Genomic DNA, 26,660 nt, shown 5'->3' on the forward strand with positions numbered 1-26,660 from the left:
CAGAACCTAAGACATTCCAGACCAACTGCCAGATAACAGCTATGCAAAGAATTAGCTTCACCTTTAACTGAACTACTCTGGAAGAACAATTAATGCTCATCAACTGGCAAAGTCACCCACCTGACTGAGGTTTGGTGAGTTAACGAATTAAGTCTCCCTGTTCCCAATTATCTCCCTGACTAAATATTTGAACAACTCTCTTAGTGTGGAGTCTGTACCTTCCCTGCTGAAGTCTTTCTCATCCTAAGAGTACCATTTCTGGAACATATGGGCGTGAGACTTTGTGGTTCTAACATGTATTTTGTTGATCACTAGTGATGTTGAATGCATTTTCATACTCCTGCTCATTCTGAACTCTGCAGAAATTATGATTTATGGCTTATAGAAGAGGGGACATGGTGAATCATTTTTTCTTTGAGATGTCCACATCCTTTGAGAACCCAATCCTGCTCAGAGTAATCTCAAATCCCCAAGGGAGACAAACACACTGTCCTGTTCTCAGAAATGCTGCATGTTCCTGCATCAAGAGTCCCCACTAGACTTAGAGAAGAAAGATGGCCCTCCATGAAGAGGGGGTTTTCACCCCCATACTCCATGAAGGCCAGTATCCCTCAGAGGACCCCAGAAATTCTTACATATCTAGGTCAGCCAGATCTCAACCAAAGCCCTCTTCATGTTGTATCAGTTAACCCAACCCAGTCTCACAAGAGAGAATGATGTTCTCACCTTTAGTTTTCACAAGGCTTTATCTCCTTTTAGGAGAAATGACAACAGCAGGTATGTAGACAACGAGGACAATAGTGAACTTTCAGAAATGAACACATCAAGAGCCCACTACATAAAATGCAAAAGATGACCAGTTCTATTCAGTAAACTCGCCACAGCCTTGGGATTCAACTGACCATCCAGTCCTTTTTTGTATCTCACCCTATCTACCTTCTGTGTATTCAAAAGATAGAGTTAGGGATGTGAAACTGCAAGATTTGCAGTGAACCCCTTTGAAGTGGGCTGGCGGATGAAGTGGATATTTTGGTATGACTTAATGATGTTGATTCCATAAATAGATACAGTATTAACTACAAGGCAGTTAAGACTGGAAGTTTGCATGTTGTTGCCTAAGATGGACTCAGTCTTCCTCCACCCCCAATGCATTGTTGACTCTGTGAAGTGCTGCTTTCTTTTCCGAGTCTAGAATCAGAATAGTGACTTCATTGCCTGAGGGTGGAACATGAGAGGGTTCTCTTGCTTATGTGGCAGCTGAGGAATATTGCCTTTATGGTGACTGGATTTGATTAAGCAATTCCTTGAATTCCTTGAATTTATTTTATCCCAGAGTTCACATCTAAACCCTTTTCTCTCTGGATCTTCCTTTGGGGTACCACAAAAGCTGACAAACTAGGCCAATGCCCATTCTGACTTACCTTCCTTGTGGACCTCTGGGGCAGCCTAGAGGGGGCAGGGGCTGAACACGACTTCCTCTGCAGCTGAGGAAAACAGGTGTATGAACTTGTGCTGGTGCTTGCTTTGGTGAATGAGGTCATAGGAGTGGTCTGGAAGTTCTGGATGGATGGAGGTGCTTCTGAGCTTTTAGAATGGAGGTTTCCCATCAGAGCCCAGGCCTGGGGAGGAAGGGAAGAGAGTCATCCACTGACCCCCAGAGTATATGCACTCCCAGTGCCATAGGAACCTGTCTCTGACTCTTCTGACTGCTCCTTAGCTGCTCCTTAGCCCAATATGTGCAGGATGCAGGCATATCAAAAGCTGTGGTTCAGCCCCCTGGCTCCTCTGGCAAGTCTGAACTTTCTGATGCTGGAAGATGGAGTTTGTCACAAGAGAGACAGGACTTATTGGGAGACAGAGCCACCATCCTCTACTCTGGCATCAGCAAAGTTGGCATCCACATGGGATAGGGCTCCCTTGAACTGACAGCAGAAACAAGTGAACCATTGGGCTCAGATGCTTTGGAGCCTGCTGAAGGTTACATCATTGGGGTTAGGGCCTGTGAACCCCCTACCTTATCCCCTGGGGGACTGGGGAGAGCCACTAAGATCTAAAGAGCAGAAGCCACCAGTCCTGTTGTGGTAGAGGTGACTATGGTGGGAGGAAGGACAGGCTAGGAGAAATGGAGTTACCATCGGACCCAGCAATCCTGCTTGTAGGTATTTGTCCAAGAGAGTTATTTTTCACTTAATAACTTGTATACTGGTGTTTTAGCTACTTTATTCCTTTCTCTTAGAAAAAGGACCATTTAGGTTATACAATTTTTCTGGAGTTCCTTTGGAATTCTTTTTTAGTGGTTTCTCTGAGCATAATACAGGTATCACAGTCTAAAAGAATTAATGTTTTACCCATCCAAGTAAAATGTGGACACCTTACTGCCATAGGAATCATTTAATCCCTTCTTTGCTGAAGTGGTCTTCTGAGTTCCCAGTCTAGGGTATAACTTCTGCAAACATTTTGTATTTTTATAATTTTTCAAAATTCATTCCTATATTTAACAATTTAACAGTTGGAAAAAAGTTATTCTTTCTCCCCAGATACTCACCATTCCTTGTCAGAGTTGCGGACCTGAAGGGTATTGGGAATGAAAGATAAAGAAAGATTGGCATCAGGGGATCTGAGAGCATTGAAGCCTCAAGCTCATCAGACAAGTTTATTAATATCAGGGGCTTCTTTATACACCCCAAGCAGTCGTGAGAACCAGCGACTATTCTAGCTAACTATTCCCATTACCTCATTCTTGAAAACACAGTGCAGAGTGGATAAGACAGTAACTAAAGCTCATGATGTTACTCATAAATCTTGCTGCCCAGGTTACTCGTACTATCAAGTGTGGGTTCTGCCGGAATGTTATGTTTCCCTGAGAGATTAGCCACCTGCACATATATCTCTAGGGACAGCATGACCCAGTGGTCAGAAAGTAACTTGCTACCATGGAAACAACATGCCTTTGTTTCCCACATTTCCCCCTTTTTGTTTTAGTCAGGGTGGCTGTGCCTGTCTTAGGTTGCCCTCCTCTGAGAGTCTTACCCATCATTGGCTACCAGCCAAGCACTCTGACCATGGGGAATTATATCAGGGTTTTAGCGAGTACCAAATTATTAGCTTGCCCCATCGCATCAACATGATGCAGTCTTTGACAGACTTCTCATCCCAAGCAAGCAACAATGAGCAACAAGATTAATACACAAAATTCTATTGCTAATGCTGATAAAAAGTGTTGAGACTTCCACCAATCTACTGGATTAAACTTATTAAAATGAAAAATTAAATCATTAAAGATATCTTTATCAGCTACATCAATTTGATTATGAGACATTTCTAATATTTTTTGTAATTCTATTTCTAATGACATATTACCTTTATGACCTATGAAATGATTTTTAATCTTTTTCCAATCAAACATTGAATTATTACAAACAAGTGGAGTAAAGCAAAAGTTACTTTCATTCCAATCACATTTCAATCCCCTAAGTTTAAGTTATATACTTGATCTCCAAGATGTAAAACCTCTGATTCTAAATCATTGACTGTATTAATTCTCCATCAATATGTTCTTGACTATGCCATAAGTCACTGGCATTCTTATGCCAATCATGCACATATTGTTGAGTCTGCACCGTCTCATGCAAGTCCACTGTAGCTGTAGTAGTAGCTGCAATGACACCAATCAGTCCTAATATGCCAGCTATTATTAGTCCCACAAATCGCTTCAACCGTTTCAGGATTTTTTGAGTCATATGGAACAGCAGTTGACTCTCAGGTGATGATTGCCAAATTCGGTTCAGTCACACTGGGATCCACACTCCCCACTGCCTTCGAGGTATTGTAATGAAATCTACATTCTGTATCATGTTCTCAGACAAACTATGCAAGGCCCCACTTTTATAAAATAGAGCATTCTCAGTTATGGTTAATTTTTCAACTATAAACACATAAGGATCTCTTATACACACCTGAAGATGATGAATTTAAATGCAAATATTGACCCTTCTTACTATTATTCCCAATCCATTCTATAGTAGGAGCTATTTCTAGAAAAACTTTCCACAGATTCTTCTGCTTGTGTATAGATGTAATATTACACCATGGAAAAGGGATCCATTTCCCTTTCTGTTTCTAAACACTATTATTTTTATTAAAAATTATTCTTTTGTTGTCCTTTACTATTTAGACCATGTGAAATAAATCTGTTATTATATTCAATGGGACTCCCCATAGGGGCACTTTCCCACACTATTCCATAGCAATCATTAAAAATGACAGATCTTCTTCCTATATGGCACTCTTGCCATCCTTTTTTATCCCTACTGTCTTTTTGAGGACAGTTATAAGTAGGTTTTTTGGTCATGATTAAATTGTAAGAGGGAAATAAAGTAACAATAAACAGTATTATTTTTGAAGGTAATTATGGCCCGATTTTTAGCAAACATACAGGAAGGATGGTTACCAATGCATAAGGGTCGATAATCAAATGGTAATACGAGATTATAGATTCTTTGTCCTTCCTCATAGGGTTTAATTGGCAATTGATCATCAATTGGTCCAGGGAATATATGGGTCTTATTCAGATATATATGAAAGAATGGATCTTTCTAGGTTAACACTCTAAGTAATGGGGGGCAGGTATATAGGCCCAATAAGTGTAATTACTGGCAGCTTCCTCATTACTTATGATCACCATCATCAGAAGTTGTAGGAGACCCCATCTCTTCATTCTGAGGTTTAATCCTCTTTGCAGATAACTAAATTTGTTCTCCATTTTCTGAAATGGCAAGAGCATAGCCTCGCCCCCATACTTTAATCCTGCCTTTTTTCCATTCATTACTTAAAATATCTTTCTAGAATATTGGTTGGTCTTTATTTCTAATGTCCACTGTAGATGTTTGACATTTTCTAAAGTGACATTCCGCAGGTGTCAATGAATTATAAACATTAAGAAAATTTAAAGTAAATAAAGCTTTTGCCAATTAATCTTTTGGTGTTATAATACCATCATCTCCCCCTTTTTGTTTTAATAGCATAGTTTTTAGGGTATGATGGCTGCGTTAAACTATGGCTTGACTTGTAGTATTATAAGGAATACCAGTAATATGCTCAATAGCATATGCAGAACAAAAAGAAGTAAAAGACTTACTAGTGTAAGGAGGGCCATTATCAGTTTTAATTTTCAAGGGGCATCCCATCACAGCAAAAGCAGACCATAACTGTGAATGAACATGATGAAAACATTCACCACTTTGTGCAGTAGCCCACAAAAAATGAGAGTAAGTATCAATACAGACATGGACATATCATAATTTACCAAATGATGGTATGTGAGTAACATCCATCTGCCACAGTTGATTAGGAGCCAGGCCTCTGAGATTAGTTTTAGCCTGAAAAGGCACTGTAATTAAGGGTCCACAGGCAGGACAGGTGTGTGAATAATTTTTTGAGCTTGATGTTTTGTTAATTGAGGAAATTTATGTCCAAGTCTCTTAGTATTAATATGAGTTAATGCATGATATTTATTGGCATCTTGCAAACATCCTATTAATAAATCAACTCTTGCATTTTGGATAGCTAGAGGACCAGGAAGGGAAGAATGAGACTGGATATGAGTAATATATATGGGCTGATTTCTTTGCTGAATGAGGGCTTGAAGGTTAGCAAAAAGTTCAGACAATTTATCAGTAATAAAAATATGAGCTGTTTCAATATGGCCTACAGTTAAACTTACATATTCGGAGTCAGAGACAATATTCAAGGGCTCTTGAAACGTTTGTAAAACCTTAATGATGGCTGAAAGCTCTGTGCATTGAGCAGATGAATAAGGAGTCTGCCAAACCTGTTCCTTTTGAGAGGTAACGTATGCTGCTTTTCCATTACTACTACCATCAGTAAACACTGTACATGCATTTTCAATAGGAACAGTTTTCACAATTTTTGGTAAAATCCAACTGGTTCTATGTAAAAAATGTTAACAGTTTGGAAGTAGGATAATGATTATCAATAATGCTTTGAAAATTACTAATAGCTATTTGCCATTGAGGATTCGTTATATATAAATGTTGAATTTCTTCATGAGAAAGATTATAAATACTTCTATCTGGATCAGACCACTTTAATTGTAGCAACCTCACACGACATTTTGCTAGTATGGAAATAATTTTTTGGAGATATGTTTGCAATCTCTTTCATTTATTATTAGGTAAAAGAATCCATTCCAATATGCCTTCTTGCCAAAATAAAGCCATAGGAGATTGAGGGGTTGAAAAAATAATTAAATCAACATTTTTATCAGGGTTTATTTGTGTTAATTGCCATTAAGAGATTCGATTTTTTATTAATGCCAATTCTTTTTCAACCTCTTTAGACAAGATTCTAGGGCTAGATAGATCAGAATCTCCTGTTAATGTTTGAAACAAATGAGTTAACATATAATTAGGGATTCCTAATGTTGGTCGAATCAAATTAATATCTCCTAGCAATTTTTGAAAATCATTCAAGGTGTTTAACTTGTCTCAGTGTATTTTCACCTTTTGTGGTGTAATACGTCCATTAGCCAATTTCAACAATATGGAACAGTCCTTTGAATTTTTTCAGGGGCAATTAGCAAGCCATACTCAGGAAGAATTTGTTCAGCGTACTGAAATAACTTGCAATTTGTCATTTGAAGCATGAGCAAACAATATATTATCCATATAATGAATAATCATTGCTTTTTTTTTAATATTATGCTGAAATATTGGTAAATTTATACACTCTTAAGCATTTGTAGAAACCTTTTACTCATACAACTTTAATTAACAGAGGGTTAAAGGAAAGAAAAAACTTGTTAATTTTATAACACTTTTAAACACCTTCTAATCGACTTATAACATATTAAATGAATTTAGCTATTATATTAATTTTTCTTTTAAGGTAAAAGAACAAATCTCTTATAATTAGTTTGGAATAAAAGGCTACTTTTCAGGATTTGGTTTTGAGAAAGCAGTTTTGAACATTATGTTCCTTTAAAAGAGATAAGACATTTTCTTTTTTGAACACTGAGGAAATAATAAGGTTAAAGCACAAGAAGCTATTTTGATAAAACAGACTTTCTTTGTATACTGATTATTCAGGATAAAAACTTTTACCAAAACAGATTAATGACTTGAGAGGCTTTGAGAAAGAACAAAATTTTAACTTTGCATTAGTATACTACTTGATACTAAACCTTTTAAAATTTTATAGATAGACTCATTAAATTTTATTTAACTTTAATCATAAAAATTTCTTTTCTATGAACCTTCTACACTTTAGTATTCACCTAGGTTTTGTTCCACCCTCAACTCTTTCCCAATAATCAATCATTTTATCTTAGGACAAAATCATCTCCTGTTTCCTTAATAAATAAAAACACATTCCATATAGCCCACATACGAAGTTATTAAGCAAACTTCTTACTTCTAATACCACCAACACTAAACAAGCTTGTTAAAATAATGAACTTTTTTTACTTTATTTATTTATTTTTTTAAAGATTTTTATTTTATTTTTTTATTTATTTAATTCCCCTCCCCTCCCCCGGTTGTCTGTTTTCTGTGTCTTTTTTGCTGCATCTTGTTTCTTTGTCTGCTTCTGTTGTCGTCAGCGGCACGGGAAGTGTGGGCAGCGCCATTCCTCGGCAGGCTGCTCCCTCCTTCACGCTGGGCGGCTTTCCTTATGGGTGCACTCCTTGCGTGTGGGGCTCCCCTACGCGGGGGACACCGCTGTGTAGCACGGCACTCCTTGCGCGCATCAGCACTGCGCTTGGGCCAGCTCCACACGGGTCAAGGAGGCCCGGGGCTTGAACCGCGGACCTCCCATGTGGTAGACGGATGCCCTAGCCACTGGGCCAAAGTCCGTTTCCCTTTTTTTACTTTAAATACTTAGTAGCATGCAATATCAGAAACAGTCTCCTAGAAGCAAGTTGTCAGGGGAGGCTGGCTGCTGCCAAGTTTTCCTGTTATAAAATTACCTTTTATTATTATTATTATTAATTCAGGTTTGTTTAAAAATGACTTTTTAGAATTAGCCATTTAAATACTTTAATTTAAACAATGCTTCATTAAATTTCTTATTATTATGTATAACCATACAGGCTATAATTATATTATTTTAAGACAAATTTTACCTTCACAGAACACATTTTCTTATTTAAAGTTACCACAATACTTTCTATAACCTGCCACATGCATTTAAGTTCCAAGAGTTTATGAAAATTAGCCGTCCTACTTTAGGACAAAACACATTTTTAAGAAAAAACTTGTTAAATTTCAGTCAGCATTCCCACAAACTTTTAACCTTCTTTAATATTCATTTAAGTTTTACATCCTTTATATTATCTTCTGAAGAAAAATAAGCTATTCATTTCAATCTAGGCAAGAACAACCTTTTATAAAAAGACATAATTTTGTTAATCAAGACTTACAATTTTTATCATTGTAAAGATCTTATTAACATTTAAACTTAAGTATTAATATAAGCACTTATTTAATTTTTGACCATTTGAATAGAGCTCTTTTTAAAATTTTTATTAATTTATATTACCATCCAGAGTTATCAAAATATACACTGACATTGAATGAACAGACAAACAGAACAATCACAACACATTAACAGAAACATACAGGTTACAATTAACCCATAATTCTTACTTTCTTGGTATAACTGTTTTTAAGTTCTCCATTATATCACATTTTAGAGTTTACTTTTTTAAAGATTTCTTCTGGAATCCATGTTGCCTGTAACATGCAAGCTTGTACTTGGAAACATTTTTATTAGTTATCAGCAATCAGTTAAGATAACTTGAGCAGCATAAATGTAGTTAAGCTCTTATTTAGCAGTTTAGACAGACTGTTAACACACATTTTTGTATTATTATTCTGTAAGACTATACTGAGACTTGAAATTCAGGAGTAAACTATTGATTTAAAACTGAAAATTCCTTTTTAAACCTTGATAAAAATTTTGTACTAATTTTATTATCTTGGTTAACTAGGCCCAATCAGAATTAGCATGGAAACATGGCTTAACTCTATTAACCCCCACTAACTCACAGCTACATTGTCATGTAGACAGCAGGGGGTTTGCAGAGTTGCTGCCAGAATAGTTTCCTTATCTTAGTGAACACTTTAACAGAGAGTTTTCTTACAAGCCTGATTTCACTAACAAGGACTTTAGTATTTTTACCTGTTTTAAATCTTTCAGTAGTTTAAAAGTTTTTGGCTCAGGATGAAACTTGACACCCCCTTGCAGATTATTTGTATCTGGTGGTATCGCATGTAATGTTACTGGGAAAGCAGATAATAATTGTTTAACACAAGACAAAGCAACAGCAACATCTGAAAACATTTTGAATTTAGGCTTAGTAACAGAAGGCAATTCAGTAGGTGCAGAGGGTTGTACTGGATACACAGAAGATATTTCATTAGGACACTTCACTGAGCTTTTATTGATGAAAGGGTTAATATCAGGATGACGGAAAAAACCTGATGGTTCCCCATTGGCCTTAAGTTCCTGTTCTTGTTCAAATATACTTTCTTTCATTTCAAATTTACTTACGGGCTTAGAAAAGATAATAATTTCATCTTTCTCTCCTTCTTCAGACTGTAAAGGATCTAAGGCTGCCACTATCTGGTGGCATAAGGCCCATACTGATAATGGAATGAATTCTCTTTTTTGATAGGCTCTTCATAAAGCTTTCATTACAAGTTTCCACTGTTTTAAATTTAAAACATTACACCCCTGAGGCTGAAACCAACCACAATACTTTTGTATTAAAGCAAACAATTCTATTAACACAACTTTTTACAGGCACCCCACTAGCTTTCAATAAATTTTTTAACACTTGCAAATATGCTTCCACATGTCCCATTTGATTACCCATTACCCTGATGACTTTGCAGAAATGTTACTTACTTTCTTAATCTTGAAGACTCGAGTCACTCTGCTTTGGACTTCACACGCAACCCTCGATGAGGTCTCTTCCATGGTTCCCCATACTGATTTGGAAGCCTCACTAACTTCTTCGGGCCCCATGTTGGGCGCCAGATGTTGGAGTTGTGGACCCAAAGGATATCAGGAATGAAAGATAAAGAGAGATTGGGATCAGGGGATCTGAGAGCATTGAAGCCTCAAGCTCACAGACAAGTTTATTAATATCAGGGGCTTCTTTATATACCCCAAGCAGTCATGAGAACCAGCAACTATTCTTGCTAACTATTCCCATTACCTCATTCTTGAAAACACAGTGCAGAGTGGATAAGATAGTAACTAAAGCTCAAGATGTTACTCATAAATCTTGCTGCCCAGGTTACTCGTACTATCAAGTCTGGGTTCTGCTGGAATGTTATATTTCCCTGAGAGATTAGCCACCTGCATGTATATCTTTAGGGACAGCATGAACCAGTGGTCAGAAAGTAACTTGCTACCATGGAAATAGCATACCTTTGTTTCCCACAATTCCTGATCCACATCTTTTATTCCTGAAGTTGAAAGTTTCCTTCTTAAATTATTTCCAGTTAGCCTGAAGTTCCTTTTGTAGAGCAAGTCATCAGGTGATGAATTCACTTGTTTTTTCATCCTCTTCTGTCTTTATTTTGCCTTTAAACCTTAAGCAGCTTTTGATGAATGCAGTATTCTTGGTTGAGGATTTTTTTCTTTTAGCCCTTTAATGATGTTTTTTCACTCTCTTATGGCCTCTATATTTTCTGAAGAGAAATCAAAGACCTTCAAATTGTTATTCTTCTACAAATAAATTGTTAAATTCTCTGACTCCTTTTAAGACTTTTTCTTCATCTTTAGTTTTCAGCAGTTTGATTATAATGTATCAGGGTGAGATTTTGAGCCACTTGGATCTCTATTTCATAGAGTAGTGTCCAGTCATTTTTCCCCTTTCCCTTTTTATTGGCACTGGCCTCTTTCTGCTCAACACAGTCTTTTGAATGAATATTAAAACTTTTAGTATTGCCCCACAGATCATGAGGCTCAGTTTGGGATCAATTCTCTCTTTCTCACTTGCTCTCTATTCTCAGATTATATCATTTCTACTCATCTACATTCCATCTCACCAATTCATTCATCCCTTATTTGTCTTCTCTAATTGAGATTGTTCAGTGAATTTTTTTTATTTTCTATAACTTTATGTTTAGATCAAAAGTTGTCATTTACATCTTTTCTTTGTTTCTTTTTCTCTGCTGAGAACTCCTATCTTCCCATTCAATTAAAGAGAATGCCTTTTGATGGAGTTGGATGGAGATGTGACCTCTCTATACATGCCTTTTCTGTCAATTTCACTGAACCTGTGGTTGGGCCTGGGGTTGGTGTGTGCTCAGGAGGCTTGGATCTCTGGACCATGTGCTAGCTGGGCCCTGAGCCTCAGGAGAGTAGCAATACCTACTTTCCAGTTCATTGGACTTACCCAGGTCAGCTAAGAGGGAGGTGAGGATAGCCAACCACCATGCCAAGGTACCAAGAGAATCTACAACTGCAAATGGGATAATACAATCCATCAGCCATGTGGGCTGTAAGCCCCCTCTCAATTTATACTTAGAGTGGACATTTGCCATCCCGGGGTCCAAAAGATGGAGGAAGAGAGTATGGAATGGAGTGGATTTGCTGGTATTCTACTATAGAACTATTGTAATTCTAGCATTGGAAGAAATTGTATCCTTTATGTCAATATAGTGGCAACAGGGGTTGCTGAGGGCAGGGAGATGGAAGAAGAGTTGTGATATGCAGATATTTTTGGGATTTTGGGTTGACCTGAATGGTATTATGGGGACAGATGGAGGACATTGCATGTCCTGCCATGGCCAACTGGATGGACTGGGGGAGATTGTAGACTGTACAGTGTAAACTGCAGCTTTTGTGGCATAGCAGTGCTCCAAAATGTTTACAGCAAATGCAGTGAATGTTCCATGCTGATGAAAGAGGTTGTCGATGTGGGAGGAGTAGGGGTGGTGGGGAGTAGTGTATTTGGGAGCCTCTTATATTTTTTAATGTAACACTTTGTCTGATCTATGTATCTTTAAAAACAAAAAGGACAAAAAAATTAAAGAGAATGTACCTTAATCTCATTGAGCATAGACAGAACAACCATTTTGTCTGATAAATCCTTCTGTGGTTAATTTAGGACAGTGTCTACTGATTGAGTTTTCCCTTAAGAATAGGTCAGGTTTTCCTAGCTTTCTGTATATTACGTAGGGTAAATTTGAGTGATATTTTGATAAGTGTGTTTACATTGTGAAACTATTTCAAGACTGTCTTGGTTAGCTTAGCCACTTAATGATTCCATGGGAATTTGAGGACCAGCTTTTCCATTTCTGTAAAATAGTCTACTCAATTTTGATTTTGAATTTAATCCATAGTTTCCTTTGCATGGTATTGATATCAGAACAATATTTAGTCAATGAGCAATGGACTTCTTGCTATTTGATTAGGTTTTCAGTGTCACTCAGCGTTTTCTAATTTCAGTACATAAATGCTTCACCTTTGGTTAAATTCTTAGATATTTTATTCATTAGAGGCTATTTGATTGGAATTTTTAAAAGTTCCATTTAAGGTTGTTCTATGCTGGATTATAGAAACAAAAATGACTTTTGCATTGTATATCTTGTATCTTTCAATTTTGCTGAATGCCTTTATTAGTGCCATTACTATTCTTGTGGATTCTTTGGGATTTTGCTTGTAAAGGATTAGGCCATCTGTGTTTATAGAGATAGCTTTACTTCTTCCTTTCCAGTTTGGATGCCTTTCATTTCTTTTTCTGGCCTGATTGCTCTAACAAGAACTTCAGTACAATGTGGAATAGCAGTGATGAAAGTTCACTACTTTATCTTGTTCCTGATCTCAGGGAAAGACATATTGCTATAATTTATGTAGATGCAGTGCAGCTGCTAATGGAGTTGAATGACTTCCACCAATGACCATCCACTCAGTGAGCAGTAGAACATCCCCAGGGTATAGGAAGTCTGGGAGTGCATTTCTGAAGACCTGGAGTTTCAGCTAATTTTAGGAGGCCAACATTCTAATCATTTTGAATGGCATCTTTCTTGTTAATGTGTATGTATTCAGGTGTTCATAATGAGATCATGATATGATATTGCTGAAATATTTTTATGTGGTCCTAAATTTTAATATTCTGTAAACCATTTTAAATGACTTTTTTTTTGTTTGTAGAGGTTATTTCTAAAATAGTGCTTTTAATGTAGCAAGGATAGGTATTAAGGACAATCCCTGGGGACCATGGAAAATATATAGATTGCTTTGGGGGTTGTTGGTGTATGTGCCTGAGGATAGTTATAAAGCTACTTGGTGCTATACATGTAGTCCAGATATACATAACATTTTTCTTATGTGATTAGGAATCAAAACAATATAAATTAAAATATTATTTAAAAATGAATCACCATTGCTAAAGCCAAATATGTTTGAAAATAGATTAATTTAAAACAAAATAAAAAGAAAATAATACTGAAATTAATGACTCAACTATAATGTATACAGAACAAAGAAAATTCAATATAGAATAAGTATAAGAAACCAAAATCTAATAATTGTGGAAATAAAATGCATATAAATATATATGAACAAAGTGATTCAGAAATGAAATACATTTCAAGACATACAATTAAAAATACCCTTAAAGATAATTGATTCTGGAAATACATAGACCATTATCTTTTAGGGAATGACTAGATTTTGGCAAAGTGGTTTTAGCTGTTCCACATCAAGACAGGAGCATACATTCAAAGGAGATATTCACTAATCAGATGCAGAAACAAATAGACAATAACAGGTGCAATAGAGGTAATGATATTGAAGACCCATATTTAAGAGTGGTAGAAGTACAGAACCCAGAAATATCAGGAAGAAAGCTGTTATATATATTTTTAATTTCAAAGAAAATTTGGACAGAGACAGATCTGTGTTGTTGGGAGAGCTATTTTGAATCTTGTTTCTATCCAAAAATTTTTTAAAAATCATGTGAAATACCTACAGAAAAAATATTGATGTTATTTCCAATACAGGTATAAAGGCAGAGTAACACTACCACATGAAAGAATGCTCTTCATTTTGATGTACATTATGTACTGAAATGTACTATCTCAAAAAGAAGGTAAAAGCATTTATGAAAGGAAACAGTATATGAGAGAACATCATCAATGAGATAGGGAAAAAAACCTCAAAAATGAAGCGACAGAAATCAGGGAAGAATAAGAAAAAATGGGAAAAAATCATTTCATGATTTACATATAAGCTAGAAGAAACAGTGAAAAGGTAATACCTAAATAGAAAGGGAAGTTAAAAAGAAGAAATTTCATATAATGTAAAAGATTTGAGAAAAAAAATGTCAAAAGTTTAAGATCAGCATAGAAAGGCCAGTATATGAATACTGCAGTGTTTGAATGAGAAACTAAAAGCAAATACTTGTAGCAAGTATTAAAAATTATTACTCCATTTTTTCTGGAAAGAATTATTTGAAGCTCCATATTAAAATTACACACTGAGCATTGATACAGAAGGTCTAAAGATAAGGGAAATTTTAGTGAAATTACTATGGTTTAAAGAAAACATAAAACCATTTATTAGAGGAAAGCATGTGGCATTATGGAAAGAATATTAGAATCTCTTCAACATTTTTGAGAACAATATTTTGTGCTATGTGAAAATGGGGTAATATCTTTGTGGAAGGAAATGTGAATCATGGTTTTATCCCCAGCAAGACTGAAAAGAAAGTAAAAAAGAGTGAATTCAAAGTTATCCTGCTAGGCCAAGGGTGATATTATTGTCATAATCCCTTCCAGGTGAGTAAACAGATTTCAATAAATGAAATGTCTGGAAGTCATTGTCCTGAGGATGGAAGTTAAGCACTAAATTTCAGTTACTTGTTCAACTATCAAACATTGAGGATTCTATGAGAGAGTAGTGACCTTGGTGGGAGCCAGGAGGGAGACCAAATTTTATAATTAACTTGGCTCTAACTTTAACATGCTGATCTAAATATGTGTTTAATTTTTTTTGACAAATTAAGAAACATAAGTAGTAGGAGAAAATATTGATTAATATAGTAATATCTAACATTAAATGTAAAATGTTTCTCTAAAACTCAATCTAAATTTATCTAACTAAATTCTAAATTGTCATGAAATTGATTTATTTGGGTATGGGTAGAAGAGGATAAGCACAGAGGCATCTCTAAACACCATATGATCTACAGCTCTTCTAAGCTCAGGCTAGGGCCTCCAGCTTAAGGCCTTTGTAGCTGTCAATGGTGGGATCTGCAATAAAAGCACAGGGTATAGAATCACCAGATACATAGAGATGGATGGAGGAGGGGTTTTGCTGGTGAAGGTTGCAGGACTCAGAAGGTACAATAGACCCTATAGAAGCAAGGTTGGCCCCCAATACCTAGGAACCAGATCCAAATGACACTGAATTCCTATTGCTACTCTTGGCTTAAGGTACCATTTGTGTCACAGTGTCTGTAAATGTCCAACTGAAGGGATTTAATCTGTTTGCTTGGATAGGCACCCTTGAAGTAACTCTTCCCTGAAGAGTAAGTCTGATTGTAGGACTCCAGAAAGAAAAGGCAGAGTCCTATATATCTGACCAGTGAGAAGCAGGACATCTGAAGGATAGGTGTGGAAGTGATAACCCTGCTTCCCCAACCCCTGCCCCCTACACAGTCCAAGTCATGACTGCATCATCACATTACTATTGGACAGGTTCTTTTTTCACTCTAAAGACTAGTTTCATTTTAAAACACACCAAAACTTACCTGTGCTTCTCAGTTAAAAAACAGCTAGGCTCTAGTACTAAAAACATAAGTTTTCTTACATTAGTATATTTCAACATGAAAACATTACAGAAGACACTCCTTTTAACAAGATACTATAAGCATTATGTTTATCTTTAATTAATTATGAACATAAAAAATAAATAAAAGGAACATAAGTAACTTGCCATTCTACCCATTTCACTCATCCCAAGTGAGTTCTGCATTGACTGTTCTTTCAGGTTTCTTTGAATTATACATACATAAAAAAATTCTCAAGAACCATAGCTTGAAGAAAGGTGGCATGGGCTGACCAGGGATCTGAACAGAACCCTACAGAGGCTGCGAACCCTCAGGGCTTGGGCAACTGCCAGTCAGGACTTAAATATCCCCCTAAGATGGAAACTGGCCTAGAATACCTACCCTACCTACCTGCAAGGGACCCCAGAGTGCCATTGTCCTTATTATAGATTGAATCAGGTCCACCCATAAAGTCATGTTTTTGTCCTAACCTCTGCTCTTAACAAATGTGAACTCATTTCTAAGAACATCAAAGATCATACTAATGAATGTGAGTCCAACTTTAATCAGGGGGGCCTTAATCTAATACGACTGGAGACCTTATAAGAAGAAAATTAGGCACATTCAGGCACAGGAGATAGGAGGCAGGTGGCCAAGAGATGGAGGCAGAGGTTCAGTTATGGATTGCTGGCAAGCTGCCACCACCTTCAGAGAAAGCACTGTGCAGCCCAAACCATGATTTTGGACTTCTAACCTCTCAAACTGTGAGACAATCAATTCCTCTGTTTGAGCCAGCTGGTTACCAGTATTGATTAAAGCAGCCCTGGCAAACTAAGACAGCCTAATTCACTCTTTTGCCAGAGGCTATTGTGGATGTGGTCTACGTTAGACGAGCCCAATGGGTTAGATGAGTTCAGCGGCGGACTCTGAGCAGCCTCCCAGGAGATGTTTTGTGAGGATGAACATGTTCACTCTGCATTGTCTACATCGTAGTTACTAACACACATGGCAATTGGGCTTTTGACAAATGGATGACATGTACATGTGCTGCAGATGCCCTGGTGGTGTGGTGCTCTGTAACAAGAATTGAAAATGACAAATGTTGCCAAATTCATAGTAGAAGATTAGAGATTGCCAGGCAGAAGAGGCATGATGAAATTGTGCTTTGGTATCAAATCACCTAATATCTCAGTGCCTAGTTTCCTGTTTGGTACTTTGCATCTCTGCAAAATTAATTCAGCTTCTAAGCCTCTCTTTTCACCTATGTTAAAAAGGACAGATATGGCTGCTTTTCTTTTATCATCATCAATGAAAGTGCCATTAGGGACAAGTAAAGTGCTCTACATAGGCTATACTATTCACTATTAAATGAATTCTTCTCATTAAATCCTAATGACAGTGATTTTGTAACATAGTATTTTCACTTGGAGTCCTTTGAACATTTTTCTGGATTGTTATGGTGTTGGGAGCGGTCAATACGAGTATACACTGAGTTCAGCAATGCCGGCAACATGACCACCAGAGCAGAGCCCACTTCCTTGTTCTTCTCCCTCCCTGCTCCTTTTTTCTCTGTTTCCCACCACTGCCCAGACTGATAAGATAGTGTGCAGGGGCAAGGCTCAAAACTAAGGTCTGCCTCCCACCCCCGCGACAGCAACAACCAATCCTTAGCCTCTACTACCTCACTCCCCGCTCCTCCCCCACCTGAGGGTATATATACTTTGCCCCCTTTAATAAAGTTGCAGCTTGATCAGAACCCTGTCTTGCTGTCATTCTTCATGTCTCTTGTCCCACCATTCTTTCTTGGCAGGTTTCGAGCCCTCGTTGCTGTCCCGCGGGCTGGGGCATTATGGGATATTTTCCAGGTTTATTGAGGCATACTTGACTTACAATGAACTATATTATTTGAAGTATATAATTTGATAATATGGACATATGTATATGTCCTTGAGGAAATTATTATGGGATTGCACAGGTAATTGTGCTGGTTATAGGAGAGAAATCTAGGAAGGCACACAGCAGACATCTAGGATCTCACACATGCACATTGGCAATCACATTCATTACACTGAGAATCACAGCACATACTCATATACACACACAACACTCACATGAACACAAAGCCATGCCATCTAAACAGAATCCAACTATTCAAGAAACATCACTCTAGTTCTTACCTGAAATATCCATTTGCTTCCCCATACCCAAATCCTTGTTCCTACCTGGGAGTTTTAATCAGGGGGCTCTTGACTGAAGCCAGCAAGAAAGATCCACATTTCTTATCATGTAGATTTTTTCCTCAGCACACCTATCATTGACACTTTCTTTTTGGGCCAGCTGCAATTACAGAAACGAAAACACTGTAAGAATTATAAATTATTATGTAATGCTAGCAGAAGGATTTTGTCCTCTTGGTGACTTTAGAATACCAGATAGGAAAGAATGGTCAAACAAAGGAAAGTCAAAACCCATGAGGGGACACCAACACCTGTGGAAAAGGAATGAGTTTTTCCTCATTGATGCATCTCTCAAATCCATTTTGGTTGCCAGTTACAAAATTCTTAATCCAAGGTAAAAATATTGTTCCTTAGCATGGACCTAATACCATGTAGTTTTAAAGTTGATGCTGCCTTTGTGATTTTACTCTTGAAACAGGAAATCAGCTGGTAATAGACTCCCATTGAAGACATTCCCCAATAATTTTGTGCATATCACCTATAATGTACATGGTCAGATTATCCAAATTGGATTGAAAAAGAAGGAAACCAAGAAAGCAACAGCTTGATCTCAGACAAAGAAAGGTGACCTTACCTTGGAATCAGATGGAGCTTACTATATTACTCTGGCATTCAGAGGCTCCTCCAACAGGCCCTCAGGGAACTAGGAGGACAGAGAATAACAGTCAGTAGCTTGGGGCTGTTTCTCCTGGATTACTAATGGTGCTTTGTTTATCTTGGGCAAGGGATTAGAGTATTATGGAGGCAGTTTTCAACTAGTATAGAGTGAGCTGCTCAGGAGTGGAAGAAGCAAAAGGGAGGAGCAGGAGAATAAAAGGAAGCAGTCCTTGGCTTTGTCATTAAAGACATTCCAAAGCAACATGAAATAGTCAATTTACAAAGGGTAGGAAAATACATACTATTGTTCACTGATGAATTCTTATCGCTTCTGCCTTTTAAAAAATAAGTCAAACTTTTATTTATGGATTTGTAGGGTAAAACCATATCTCATACCTCATGCATGCAAATATGTCATATTTTAAAAATATTTCTATTTCTATTTTGAGCCCCTATTTGGTAGCATATGGGAAACAGAGTCTCAGGCTACTGCAGGTCTCCTTCTATGTTTCCCTGGGGGACCAGGAGTTCCAGGAGACTTACAGGATATCAAAGCATCAGGCTGGAGCATCTGCCTATTTCACTTGATCTTTACTTTTCAGTCTGTGGAGGCCAGTTCTGCATACTTGTCCCCAGTATAAAGATTCATCAGGTCTGTCAGATATCTGTCAACCACTTCATTCCTCTCATTGCTGGGTAGAGGAAATCATCATAATATTTTAGTCTCCTATTATATGCTGGGCACTGAGAATTGTTTCAGGCCCCTTTGCATAGACAGGATCAGATACATAATTTGTGGGGCCTCATTCAATATGAAAATGTGAGGTCCCTTGTTTAAAATGTATTAAGAATCTCAAGATGGCAACAAGGATTAAACCATGCACAGGGTCCCCTGTGACTGCAGCAGTCACATGTTTCCTGATGCTCAAACACCATGCTGGATGCCAAGAAAAGCATGATTCTTCCTCCTAAGACAGGAATAGGGCTCTGAGTTTTCAGTAACTGGACATTCTATCTCTCCTACCAGCCCTTATCCTGGGAGGCAAGTGGCTGGTACATAGGACATATTGCCCAAATTGTCTTCTTTTTCTCTTTCTCCCTCCACATAAACAAACATGGGTACTCCATCAAGTCTGGAAGTGTGCCAGCCTGCCTCTTTTCTATTCTCAATATCTTGTTCAAAGGGAAGAAAATTCTTGAAGCCCTGAGACCTTTAGAGCTTAGACTTCTAAACAAAGCAAAACAAAAAATAAACAGTCTATGTTAACTCAAAACCCTTTTCTTTCAATACTATTCTGTCATTTGCTTTAAAAACCTGTTTTGAAATTCAAAAGCACTGTTTTGGTCCTTTTTTTCTCTTTTGACTATGCCGTCCCTTCCTGGAGTAAGTAAGCATATAAAGGCCAGATGCTAAAACAACTGCAAAAGAGCCAATGAGTAAGATAAATGGGCAATAACATTGGGTCTTAATTTACTGAGGAGAGGGTTAAGTGTGTTACCCAATGTCATGCAACTAATTAAGTGGCAGAGGTGGGATTTCAGTTTATGTGGTTTAGTTCCAGAGTATGGAATCTTAATCATAATGCTCTACTGCCTCTTTTAGTAACTCTAAGAAATGACGGCTTCATTACTGATTATAATGTAAAGTAGCAATAATAAAAAAGCTTCATTATTTATTGTGATGATAAAGTAGCAGAAACAAAAATATTCAGATCATTAAAACAAATATATTTAATGTACAAGAAAGAAAAATTTGTTTAGCTTGACATTTATTAGCTCATCACCATCTTTAACAAAAGAATAATACTAAAACAATAATAGAAAGTAGTTAATAATAATTGATAATATAGTTTCTCTCATTTGTATTTTTTAAAAGAAGTTGGGAGTTTACAAGAGAATCATGTGTAACATACAGAATTCCCATACAACACCTGGGGCAGTTTGATATTATTTATAAATTCCAGAAAGGGATATTGATTACATTTGTAAACTGGCCTGTTCTTCTGGGCGTGATACCCTTTGACTGACTTAAATTCAAAGACTTTGCATTTACTTGGTTAAATCAAGATTAGGGCTTTGATTCGACTACATCATTAGGGTGTGCAGGGTTGAGTTCCCCACTGCCTTGGTGGGCTGATAAAACAGACTCTCAGACAAAGGCAGGCACACAGAGAATATTCACAGAGGGAGAGAGACAGCTCCATAGACTTGGCAGAGGCCCCGGGAAGAGAGAAGAGCTGTTGCCCTGATAGTAAACAGCTGACCTTGTGAAGAGACTAGAACTGAGCCTGGAAAGAAATGAGCCCTGAAGAGAGATGAGCCTTATGCCAGCCTATGCTAAGATCAGAAGAAGCTAGACCCATGGAGTCTTAAGAGGAAAGAGGAAGGCTGAACCCTGAAGAGATCAGCAGCCATCTTGTTCAACATGTAGTAACAGACATTTGGTGAGAAAATACCACTTCGGGTACCTTGAGTTGGACTCTTTAGGGCCTTGTAACTATAAGCTTCTACCCCAAATAAATACCCTTTACAAAAACCAGAATATTTCTGGTACTTTGCATCAGCACCCCTTTGGGTAATACTACCCTACCACAAACATCCTTCATTGTTGTCAAATGTTTGTTATAATTGATAAAATAACATCCAAATATTACTACAAAGTATGTCTAAAGCTTGTATTAGGTATAATTTATGGAGAAAAATTTCCCCATAAACCACCCTATTATCAGCACCATGTGTTTGTATTATATAGTTGCTATAATTCACATTAAGAATGTCCTCATATTCGTACTGTTAACAAAATTCCATCATCCACCATAGGGTTCACTTTTAAACTGCTCCATATCTTGTGCAATCCATTACTCCTCCTGCCATTTTGAAGCCAAACTCAAAAGCGACTATCTTCTTGACATATTCTAAAAACGTTTTAGCCTCCACAGTTACACCTATACTACACTGCATTTATTAGCTGTTGTATAGGATTTTGTACTTGATTGAATGCCAACAATGTATTTTCTTCCCAAAATGTAAAAATAGAATAATTATTTTAAAGACATTTTTATTCATAACCTTTTGTTGTGGGACTGTATTCAGTTCTAGAGAGAACATTCTATTGCATTTATTCACTAATCATTTGTCACAAATATAATCAATTAAATAAGGTTGGAAACTACTAAATACTACCATTTAAAATTGACAGTTATATATCATGTAATATTTTTTCTTCCAGTCTTCCTTTTCTATACCCCATGTGCGTTCATTGACTGTGTTTTTTGTCCATGTTTACACTCCCCATGGCTAAGGGGAAGTGTGGGGTTAGCATTTAGACTCCCAACTCAGCTGTAAAACTTGAAATAAGGACTATGTGCACCAGGCTGGTCATGAAGTGGTAACTTGAGTTCTTATGGTCACTGTCCCTTAGTTGTGGAGCTACAGGATTTGAACACTTCTAAAGCTCATGTTGATGATGTTATCTAATACACTAAAATATATCCCTCATACTTATCTGGTTGGGGCCAGGTTTACTACAGTAAACACCTCTCAGAATCTCTGAACTGACCACAAGAATGGGGGCTTTCTCTGTGCGGTATTGTGTCAAGGCCGTAGTGGGTAAAGGCATCTGTCACCTCTTTGTCTAATGACACCACTGAGACTACTTACAATGAGGAATAGGGATTGGGGTCTCTGCAGTTTGGATACTTCCAGGAATACAAATGGAAGTTCAGCCTCCCTTTCATGGTGTACACTGACCCCATGGCTGAGCAGTGAATGAAGATAGTGGCTTGGGGCATCAGCATTGGGGGTGCGTGCCTGATTTCACAAAGAGGCTTCTATATGTAGGAGCTTGAAATCCTAGACTATTCATCTCTGCACCACAGTTTTACCACCCAAGGTGTGGAAATATTAAACAAAGCCCTAGTATTGTAGTTCTGTGGATTGATTGAATAAATATATGTAAAGTGTGCAGTCATGAAGGGATAAATTTGAGAAAGTTGACAACAATATTTGTCCTGCATAGTAGGGACATACCTGATAGGGAAACACACTCACCTTCACCTAACCTTCACAATCACAACCTATTCTTAAATGCAGTTCCCACTCAACTGCCATATGCAAACCCACACCACCTAAAGGGAACACAGCTGTTTACAAGGACTGTAGAACATAGCCATTTTTTTTTTTACCTAGAACATAAACAGTCCCCATAACTCATTCCCATCTGGAAAGTGGTTTTAGGGTTCCCACACCACAGGAAGCACAAAAGCCAGGGTTTTAATCTTAGCTTCATTCTCAATAAGTGAGTGATTCCACAATACATACCATTTTTTCTTGTTCCTGAGGCCACCTACAATTAGGCAAAAAACAAGCAAAAAAACCACAGTACTCTGAGGGTTCGACCACGCTGTATAGTGTTTGTTCTCTGTGTACCTTCAGAAAAGCAAATGGGAATCAGGTCAAGTCAGTCTCCATAAATAATTGCAGCAGATGTGTGCAATGGCACAAGCTTTTCCTGAACGATGCTTCTCTCAAGTATATTTAGGTTGAGAATTTAGGTTGGGTGTTAAAATATTTTTAATCCTAGGAGGAAAAACTGCCAGTGAGGAAAAGTCACTGTACTGAACACTTGGTTGCTGCCACCCTCTTGAATCCAGGGTCAGTTAATTATAGGTTCCCATTGATGCCTCCCCCAAACAAAGGACTCATACATCATCTATAATGACATGGTCAGATTTTCATATCTGAACTCATTTAAAAAATAATAAAGTTACAATTTTACCTCACACAAAGAAAGGCAACCTTACCTTGGAATTAGATGGGACCTCCTCCTCTGTCCTATCACTAGGAATCTCCTCTACCAGGTCCTCAGGGAGAGCTAGAAGGATAGAGTAACTGTCAGTACATTGGGATGTTCCTCATGGGTTATTAAGGGAGCTGCACATGATGTGGTAGCAGGCAAGAGAGCAAGGGGGTAGATGGAAAATAAGCCTGGAATTATCTGTTGCTGGACCAACCTCCTTTACGTGGAAGGATTGTAAAGAGGAGGAGCAGAAAACAAATGAGAAATCAGTTTCTTTGGTTGTGTATGTAAAGTCATCCCGTTGTAACGTGAAATAATTTATAAATGATACTAAAACAGACACTATGATTCATTGACAGAGTCCCACCACTCCTCCTGACCATTTTGAAGCTAAACTAATTGTCACTGTCCTGTTGAACTTTCCAAGATCATTTCAAATTCCACACATTCAAAGTGCTCCTGATAGAATTCTCATCTCTTATGAAGTATTTTTCTCTTTATAATAAGCAAACTTTTATTGGTGGACTGGATTTAATTCTAGGCAAGGTATTCTATTGTATTGAATCATTAGTTCTTTCTTATAAAGATAATTACAGTGGTTTTGATAATACTGATACCCTACCATTTAAAAATAAGCAATTGTGACTACATAATATTTTTCCTCCATCTTCCTTTTCTTTGTCACTTATGCACATTTGTTGAGTGATGTGACTCTCCGTGCTCACACTAACCAGCCACAGTGGGCCAGTTCATGAGGAGGGAGGCACAGGTTGAGCACAGAGGCTCTATACTAACTCTACAAGAGAGTTGCAAGAAGGGCGATGGAAAGTAGGCTAATGACTAAGTGGGACTTTATGATCTTATTGGTTATTGTCCCTTGAGTGTGTAGTTTAGATTTGATCATTTGAAGGGCTCAAGGTGATAAAGTTATCAAATAGATGAAAACAAGTCCCTGATTATTATCTGGTTGGGCCAGGCACTTAGCAGTGACCCAGCACTGGCAAGGATTGTCAAGCTTGTCCTCAGATGCCTCACAATTCTGAGAATCTGTGAGCTTGACAGAAACATGAGGACTTCTGTTGCTTTTGACACAAACAGCTATGTCTAAGTATCTAGTAAAATGCCCCTAATGGTAGCCTGGGTTATGTGACCCTCAGGCTTCCTAATATATAAGATCAGTGTTTAGGAGCCCTCTAGGAAAATGTCTATACATGGATGATGGAAATCCTTTGCATGGCCACTAATGAACCATGTCTGTGAGATAAGTGAGAGTGTGTTATTCTGAGTATCAGCATATGGGCCTCATGCCTATGTTCACATTTTGACTCTACCTCTTAGAAACTCAATATCTTAGGTTATTAATCTGTGCCTCTCAGTCTGTATATAAGAGGTGGGGAGAGTAAACATAACCAGAATTTTGTGATGAAGATTTTATGAGTGAATATATGCTACATGTGCAATATTAATGGTTTGGTTTTTTAGCAAGTTTGCAATGGCAATTGTACAGGGTGAGTTGGACACATCTCTTGGGAAAGCAAATACTAACATCCCCACAGTCACACATTCACAATCATGCCACATAGGCTCACTTGTAGACACTCACTAACCCCTATATGCACAAATCTGTGCCACCTAAAGGGAACACAGCTGCTTTCAGGACTTTAGAGCATGTCCCATAATGCTTCCCTTTGAAAATCACTTTTTTAACCACACCCCCAATCCTCATTTCTCCCAATAATTGGAACCACTATCACTGCAGACAAACATACTAACAATACCCTGGTTATCTTATCTTCCATGTTTTTCCAGATGTCAGTAATTCTAGATACATAACCATTTCACTTATTCCTAGAGCCACCTGCAATTAGAGAAAAATCTATGAGTATTACATTGTATACATATATACATCATATACATATACAACATATTACATATGTTTGAACAGGACTTTTGCTTGCTTGATACCATTAAGAAAGCAGATAGGAAACAGTGGTGAAGGCAAAGCCCCATAAGAAAGTATAGCAGGACACATCTATTAAGGCACAAGTTTTCCTAGAAAATCTTTCAGGTCCATTTTGGTATGTGATTACAAATTCTTATTCCAAGCAATAAAAATTGCAGCTGAGGAGAAGGACCTTTACCACATAGTTTATAATCTACTCCTGCCATTTCTGGATACTCTGCTGAATCATGGATCCGTTGGATCATGCTCCCATGAAACACTCTGCATTCCTAAAAAACTGTATATACCTTCTATAATGCATACTATTAGGCGTCCTTACCTGAAATCAGTTGCAAAAGATAGAATACAAAAAGCAACCTCTCTCCCTTAGACAAAGAATAGCATCCTCACCTTGGAATTGGGTGAGGCTTCCTCATCCTCTCAGTCCTGGAAGCACCACCTTCAGTTGTTCCTGGGGAGCCAGAAGGATACAGAGTAATTCTAAGTATATTGGTGTATTACATGTAAATTTCTCAGGGAGGATTCTAGTCTTGGGAAAGATACTAAAGGTGTAGAGTTTGTAGTGTAACAAGCCCAGTATGACCTGCTGTAGGGGCTATCTTCTGTATTGAAAGCAGGTTGGCCAGGAGTGTAGCAGGGAAGAAGCAGGAATCAAAATCCTTAGCTTTGTAGCTATTGTCAGTCTATAACAACTGACCATAGTCTATAAATAATACTAAAATATATTATTATTCATTGATATTCCCAAAATGCCTCCTGATTATTCCATATTTAGCCTAAGTTGCCAGTAGCATGGGACATCTCCAGACAAATTCAACCTCCATGGATATACATAAACTGACAAAGCATTTACTATATGTTCTTAGGAATTTCCACTTGATTAGAAGCAACCTTTTGGTGGACTACATTGAATCCTGGGCAAGTCATTCTATTGCATCTATTCACTAGTGCTTTGTTGTAAAGGTAGTTGTAGATTTGAATATACTGAGATCATTTAATAATCATTACTTATTAATCATACAATTTTCCTTCCAGTCTTCCTTTTCTATGCCACGTGTGTGTATTCATTGCATTAGTGGCTCTCCATCACTACCCTTTCAACACTCTGACAGTCATTATGAGGGACACATGAATTTAGTATTGACTACCTCTAAGCCAAATCTCCAAGAGCATTTCAACAAGGGTGTTGAACACCAGGTTAAGAATGTTTGAATGCCAAATGTCTTTGGGTTCTATTTTATCAAGGACTCATAGAAC

The 26,660-nt window shown here is 37.5% G+C and overlaps 1 long non-coding RNA gene across 1 annotated transcript in view; it reads left to right on the forward strand.

Moving 5' to 3' along the window:
- The first annotated feature begins 64 nt into the window (after positions 1 to 64).
- The window catches only part of LOC131273493 (uncharacterized), a 76,211-nt gene continuing 49,615 nt past the window's right edge, over positions 65 to 26,660 (forward strand). The window contains exon 1 of the long non-coding RNA XR_009180776.1: positions 65 to 134. This is a non-coding gene — a long non-coding RNA (uncharacterized lncRNA). The remainder of the gene's footprint in view (positions 135 to 26,660) is intronic.

The sequence above is a fragment of the Dasypus novemcinctus genome, chromosome 15, assembly GCF_030445035.2.
Source record: "Dasypus novemcinctus isolate mDasNov1 chromosome 15, mDasNov1.1.hap2, whole genome shotgun sequence".
Taxonomy (NCBI): domain Eukaryota; kingdom Metazoa; phylum Chordata; class Mammalia; order Cingulata; family Dasypodidae; genus Dasypus; species Dasypus novemcinctus.